Raw genomic sequence first — 7,500 nt, 5'->3', positions numbered from 1 at the left:
GCGTCGATTCGCTTTTCTGTACGGGGAGCAATAGAACGTTGAGTTGACTTATCGGGTCTTCGTTGGAATTACCGTCGCTGGCATTGTAAACTCCAGATGACCTTGTGATTCCTTCGTCGGGCACTGGTAAAGGGTGGCGATGATGCGTTCTATAATAGAAATACCCGTCGTAGCGTTTCTTCCGAGTCAACCCGCTCACGAAACACTCTCTCGTCGTGGAATCCCCGCGTCGGAGAGTAAAACGCGAATTCATAGTATGGAAACTTACGTCTCTCGACGATGGGACGATCCACGCGAAGAGTTGTTACGTGCACGCGTATGGTGCGATTGCGTCGATTCGCTTTTCTGTACGGGGAGTAATAGAACGTTGAGTTGACTTATCGGGTCTTCGTTGGAATTACCGTCGCTGGCATTGTAAACTCCAGATGACCTTGTGATTCCTTCGTCGGGCACTGGTAAAGGGTGGCGATGATGCGTTCTATAATAGAAATACCCGTCGTAGCGTTTCTTCCGAGTCAACCCGCTCACGAAACTCTCTCTCGTCGTGGAATCCCCGCGTCGGAGAGTAAAACGCGAATTCATACTATGAAAACTTACGTCTCTCGACGATGGGACGATCCACGCGAAGAGTTGTTTACGTGCACGCGTATGGTGCGATTGCGTCGATTCGCTTTTCTGTACGGGGAGAAATAGAACGTTGAGTTGACTTATCGGGTCTTCGTTGGAATTACCGTCGCTGGCATTGTAAACTCCAGATGACCTTGTGATTCCTTCGTCGGGCACTGGTAAAGGGTGGCGATGATGCGTTCTATAATAGAAATACCCGTCGTAGCGTTTCTTCCGAGTCAACCCGCTCACGAAACTCTCTCTCGTCGTGGAATCCCCGCGTCGGAGAGTAAAACGCGAATTCATACTATGAAAACTTACGTCTCTCGACGATGGGACGATCCACGCGAAGAGTTGTTTACGTGTACGCGTATGGTGCGATTGCGTCGATTCGCTTTTCTGTACGGGGAGAAATAGAACGTTGAGTTGACTTATCGGGTCTTCGTTGGAATTACCGTCGCTGGCATTGTAAACTCCAGATGACCTTGTGATTCCTTCGTCGGGCACTGGTAAAGGGTGGCGATGATGCGTTCTATAATAGAAATACCCGTCGTAGCGTTTCTTCCGAGTCAACCCGCTCACGAAACTCTCTCTCTCGTCGTGGAATCCCCGCGTCGGAGAGTAAAACGCCGAAGGCTTACTATGAAACTTACGTCTCTCGACGATGGGACGATCCACGCGAAGAGTTGTTACGTGCACGCGTATGGTGCGATTGCGTCGATTCGCTTTTCTGTACGGGAGTAATAGAACGTTGAGTTGACTTATCGGGTCTTCGTTGGAATTACCGTCGCTGGCATTGTAAACTCCAGATGACCTTGTGATTCCTTCGTCGGGCACTGGTAAAGGGTGGCGATGATGCGTTCTATAATAGAAATACCCGTCGTAGCGTTTCTTCCGAGTCAACCCGCTCACGAAACTCTCTCTCGTCGTGGAATCCCCGCGTCGGAGAGTAAAACGCGAATTCATACTATGAAAACTTACGTCTCTCGACGATGGGACGATCCACGCGAAGAGTTGTTTACGTGCACGCGTATGGTGCGATTGCGTCGATTCGCTTTTCTGTACGGGGAGAAATAGAACGTTGAGTTGACTTATCGGGTCTTCGTTGGAATTACCGTCGCTGGCATTGTAAACTCCAGATGACCTTGTGATTCCTTCGTCGGGCACTGGTAAAGGGTGGCGATGATGCGTTCTATAATAGAAATACCCGTCGTAGCGTTTCTTCCGAGTCAACCCGCTCACGAAACTCTCTCTCGTCGTGGAATCCCCGCGTCGGAGAGTAAAACGCGAATTCATACTATGAAAACTTACGTCTCTCGACGATGGGACGATCCACGCGAAGAGTTGTTTACGTGCACGCGTATGGTGCGATTGCGTCGATTCGCTTTTCTGTACGGGGAGAAATAGAACGTTGAGTTGACTTATCGGGTCTTCGTTGGAATTACCGTCGCTGGCATTGTAAACTCCAGATGACCTTGTGATTCCTTCGTCGGGCACTGGTAAAGGGTGGCGATGATGCGTTCTATAATAGAAATACCCGTCGTAGCGTTTCTTCCGAGTCAACCCGCTCACGAAACTCTCTCTCGTCGTGGAATCCCCGCGTCGGAGGGTAAAACGCGATATATAATAGTATATGCCAGTGGTTCGCGCGCGTCGTCTCTGAGATACGCGGTCGACAGAGTTCCGAAAACACGTGATGTGCCACGATTTCCGTGCGTCTTACATCTTTCGACGATGGGACGATCCACGCGAAGAGAACGTTCGTGCTTGCGTGAGGTGCAACAGCGTCGATTCGCTTTTCTGTACGGGGAGAAATAGAACGTTGAGTTGACTTATCGGGTCTTCGTTGGAATTACCGTCGCTGGCATTGTAAACTCCAGATGACCTTGTGATTCCTTCGTCGGGCACTGGTAAAGGGTGGCGATGATTCGTTCTATAATAGTAATACCCGTCGTAGCGTTTCGACCGATGTCACCCGCCACGAATGTCTCTCTCGACGTGGAAACCCCGCGCCGAAGAGTAAACGCGAAGGCTTACCATACGAAAGAAAACGGTATTATACGCCTGTGGTATGTGCGTCTCGGCTCTGTGATACGCGATCGGCAGAGTTACAAAAAAACGTTGATGGGCCACGATTTCCGTGCGTCTTACATCTTTCGACGATGGGACGATCCACGCGAAGAGTAGTTACGTGCTCGCGCGAGGTGCGATAGCGTCGATTCGCTTTTCTGTACGGGGAGAAATAGAACGATGAGTTGACTTATCGGGTCTTCGTTGGAATTACCGTCGCTGGCATTGTAAACTCCAGATGACCTTGTGATTCCTTCGTCGGGCACTGGTAAAGGGTGGCGATGATTCGTTCTATAATAGAAATACCCGTCGTAGCGATTCGGCCGAGACACCCGCCACGAAACTCTCTCTCGTCGTGGAATCCCCATGTCGGAGAGTAAAACGCGAAGGCTAACTATATAAGAAACATATAGTATTATTTATGCCTGTGGTTCTCCGTTTGTCCTACTCTCAGATACGCGACTCGGAGAGTTACGAATAATCGTGATGGACCACGATTTCTGTACGTCTTACATCTTTCGACGATGGGACGATCCACGCGAAGAGATCATTCCTGCTTGCGTGAGGTGCGATAGCGCCGATTCGCTTTTCTGTACGGGGAGAAATAGAACGATGAGTTGACTTATCGGGTCTTCGTTGGAATTACCGTCGCTGGCATTGTAAACTCCAGATGACCTTGTGATTCCTTCGTCGGGCACTGGTAAAGGGTGGCGATGATTCGTTCTATAATAGAAATACCCGTCGTAGCGATTCGGCCGTGTCACCCGCCACGAAAATCTCTCTCGTCGTGGAATCCCCGCGTCGTAGAGTAAACGCGAAGGCTTGCTATAGAAGACTATAGTTTATACGCCTGTGGTTCACCGGTTGCCTGCTCTCCGGGGTACGCGATCGCGCAGGAGTTACGGAAGAACTTGATGGGCCACGATCTCCAAGCGGCTATATCTTTCGACGATGGGACGATTCACGCGAAGAGAACGTTCGTGCATGCGTGAGGTGCGATAGCGTTGATTCGCTTGTCTGTACGGGGAGAAATAGAACGATGAGTTGACTTATCGGGTCTTCGTTGGAATTACCGTCGCTGGCATTGTAAACTCCAGATGACCTTGTGATTCCTTCGTCGGGCACTGGTAAAGGGTGGCGATGATTCGTTCTATAATAGAAATACCCGTCGTAGCGTTTCGACCGATGTCACCCGCCACGAAATTCTCTCTCGTCGTGGAATCCCCGCGTCGGAGAGTAAAACGCGAAGGCTAACTATATAAGAAACATATAGTATTATTTATGCCTGTGGTTCTCCGTTTGTCCTACTCTCAGATACGCGACTCGGAGAGTTACGAATAATCGTGATGGACCACGATTTCTGTACGTCTTACATCTTTCGACGATGGGACGATCCACGCGAAGAGATCATTCCTGCTTGCGTGAGGTGCGATAGCGCCGATTCGCTTTTCTGTACGGGGAGAAATAGAACGATGAGTTGACTTATCGGGTCTTCGTTGGAATTACCGTCGCTGGCATTGTAAACTCCAGATGACCTTGTGATTCCTTCGTCGGGCACTGGTAAAGGGTGGCGATGATTCGTTCTATAATAGAAATACCCGTCGTAGCGATTCGGCCGTGTCACCCGCCACGAAAATCTCTCTCGTCGTGGAATCCCCGCGTCGTAGAGTAAACGCGAAGGCTTGCTATAGAAGACTATAGTTTATACGCCTGTGGTTCACCGGTTGCCTGCTCTCCGGGGTACGCGATCGCGCAGGAGTTACGGAAGAACTTGATGGGCCACGATCTCCAAGCGGCTATATCTTTCGACGATGGGACGATTCACGCGAAGAGAACGTTCGTGCATGCGTGAGGTGCGATAGCGTTGATTCGCTTGTCTGTACGGGGAGAAATAGAACGATGAGTTGACTTATCGGGTCTTCGTTGGAATTACCGTCGCTGGCATTGTAAACTCCAGATGACCTTGTGATTCCTTCGTCGGGCACTGGTAAAGGGTGGCGATGATTCGTTCTATAATAGAAATACCCGTCGTAGCGTTTCGACCGATGTCACCCGCCACGAAATTCTCTCTCGTCGTGGAATCCCCGCGTCGGAGAGTAACCGCCGAAGGCTTGCTATAGAAGACTATAGTTTATACGCCTGTGGTTCACCGGTTGCCGGCTCTCCGGGGCACGCGATCGCGCGAAGGTTACGGAGGGACGTGAAGCGCCCGAGCAATGAAACGTCCGCAGGAGGAAACGAGCAACCGCCGAACATTGTTTCGCGACGTTTCCATAATGTATTGTCGTTTCGCTCGCATCCCGCTTCTTTCCCCTAGTTTCCTCGACGCGTAGTTTCGCAGCCTTAGTGGACGAATCATTCTCGATTCGAGGAAAGATATGCAGTGGGGCGTGCAATGAGCCCGCCAGAGACCACGATCTCCAATGCGTCTTTACATCTTTCGACGATGGGATGATCCACGCGAAGAGAACGTTCGTGCTTGCGCGAGGTGCGTTAGCGTCGATTCGCTTTTCTGTACGGGGAGAAATAGAACGATGAGTTGACTTATCGGGTCTTCGTTGGAATTACCGTCGCTGGCATTGTAAACTCCAGATGACCTTGTGATTCCTTCGTCGGGCACTGGTAAAGGGTGGCGATGATTCGTTCTATAATAGAAATACCCGTCGTAGCGATTCGGCCGAGTCACCCGCCACGAAACTGTCTCTCTTTCGTCGTGGAAACCCCGCGTCGGAGAGTAAAACGCGCGAAGGCTGTGACTGTAACATATATATATACAGTATACAATGCCTGTGGTTTTTGCGCGTGTCGGCTCTTCGGTATACGCGATCGGCCAGAGTTACGGAGGGACGGTGAAGCGCACGAGAAATTGAAACGGCCGCACGATTGGAACCGAGCAACCGTCGAACATTGTTTCGCGACGTTTCCATAATGCGTTTTCGTTTCGCTCGCATACCGCTTCTTTTCCCCTAGTCTCTGAGACGCGTTTTCGAGCCGTTCTTCTACTATCGATTCTCGTAGAGAGAAGGGACCGGGTAGTCTGGAAGTGGAACCCGCATCTTGCGTGTACCGTACACGGAATTGAGAGGACCGGCCGTGAAGCTCGTTTTAAAGCCGTGCGTCTGACACCCAACTCTTGCGCGCCAATTTCGCGGCAAGAGATAATATGGGACGAATGACCGGCAAAGAGCCAGCTGTGAAGTCTGTTTTTTTAATCGAATCCGTGGACGTGTGTATGCCGTAGCGTCGCTCGTCGTGTTCGTTCATGGTCGTTCCGAGAGAAAGAACGAAAGCGGTAACGAAGGGACCGGCCGTGAAGCTCGTTTTAAAGCCGCGCGTCTGACACCCAACTCTTGCGCGCCAATTTCGCGGCAAGAGATAACATGGGACGAATGACCGGCAAAGAGCCAGCTGTGAAGTCTTTTTTCATTATTTGCTTTCAATCGATCGATCGGTACGATTCGTGCAACGTTTCGCGCGATGCGACGCGAAAACATGCGCGCAACAATAGATGCGTCTGATCGGAAGAACGCGAGGGTCGACTGCACGCGATGGATTCAGTATCGGGTAGGATACAAAATATATCCCCGTCGTTTCCACGCGTGCGAGTCTTCTGCGTCTTTCGCGGGTTTTTGAATGCACTATACGCCCGGAACGTCGAGAAATATATACATATTACTTGAACGTTTTTCGTCTCGAAAGGCTTCGGTGTCGTCTCCAAGGCGACGCCTGAATCTCCTTCGCGCGCTGGTCGGAGATTCAGGTATCAACTTTTATCTTCTCTTTGAAAGAAGAGAGATATTAGGTCGAACAAATGAGAATAAAATTATATATGTGAAATATAAAATTTATACGATTACCCTGAACGGTGGATCACTTGGCTCGTGGGTCGATGAAGAACGCAGCTAATTGCGCGTCAACGTGTGAACTGCAGGACACATGAACATCGACATTTCGAACGCACATTGCGGTCCACGGATACAATTCCTGGACCACGCCTGGCTGAGGGTCGTTTACGTACCATACACTGCTTGCGTAGCTCTGTCAAATCCCCGCCGTCGTTCACCTCTTCGGATCGAACGTTTTTTTACCGAAGGGCGCAAAGAACGTTTCTGAGTCGGGTTAAGAGAAGGATGCTACGTACGAGCGAACGATGGGTGTCTCGTCGGCGTTTGTCGCGGACACGCGAAAATTCTGTGAATTTCACGGACAGTGTACGTTCTAGTTGTTGCAAAACGATCGGAATCGTTTGTATGGACTCGCGTGAGTGTTCGCGGCGTCGTGCGTCGTTCAATTACGACCGCCCGCGGATACCGCTCCACTGCGATATGGATCTGAGCGACAACTTTTTCGGCTGTTCGTGAGATGAACGGTTTCGTGTGTTTAGAAAAATTTTTTTTCCCGCGCTCCCGACGTCACCTGAAATGATGCGTCAGAGGTGAAAGAAAATATTAAGAAGTCGAGAGAGAGAGAGACTACACACGTTTTATTCATATTTTGTATACCGTGCGTGAGACGGATGTGCACGACACGTCGTATGTCGGTATATTACCGACTGGCCCCAGGGAGATTGTTTTCTTCCTCTCTTACGAATGAGATGTACGTTTCGGAGGATCGTCGTTACCGAAACACACGGCAAAACGAGACTTCTCGCAGCAGAACCTTTATACACAATACACATCGACTCTTTTTACCCCGAGAGAGAGAGAAAAGGTGTATTTCTTTTTTTTATTTTTCGAATTCGACGCACGAACGCTTTGACGACTGGAGAAAAACACGGTGTGTGTTAAAATCGTGCGGGACGAGCATGCGTATTCGTAACGGGTC

At 50.2% G+C, this 7,500-nt stretch overlaps 1 non-coding gene across 1 annotated transcript; it reads left to right on the top strand.

Moving 5' to 3' along the window:
- Nucleotides 1–6,530: 6,530 nt before the first annotated feature.
- LOC143176783 (5.8S ribosomal RNA) lies at nucleotides 6,531–6,685 on the top strand. The gene has a single exon (XR_013001291.1). It is a non-coding gene; the product is annotated as a 5.8S ribosomal RNA (ribosomal RNA).
- Nucleotides 6,686–7,500: the final 815 nt, after the last annotated feature.

The sequence above is a fragment of the Nomia melanderi genome, unplaced genomic scaffold (genome assembly GCF_051020985.1).
Source record: "Nomia melanderi isolate GNS246 unplaced genomic scaffold, iyNomMela1 scaffold0837, whole genome shotgun sequence".
Classification (NCBI taxonomy): domain Eukaryota; kingdom Metazoa; phylum Arthropoda; class Insecta; order Hymenoptera; family Halictidae; genus Nomia; species Nomia melanderi.
This window is presented reverse-complemented; position numbering and strand designations above follow the sequence as displayed.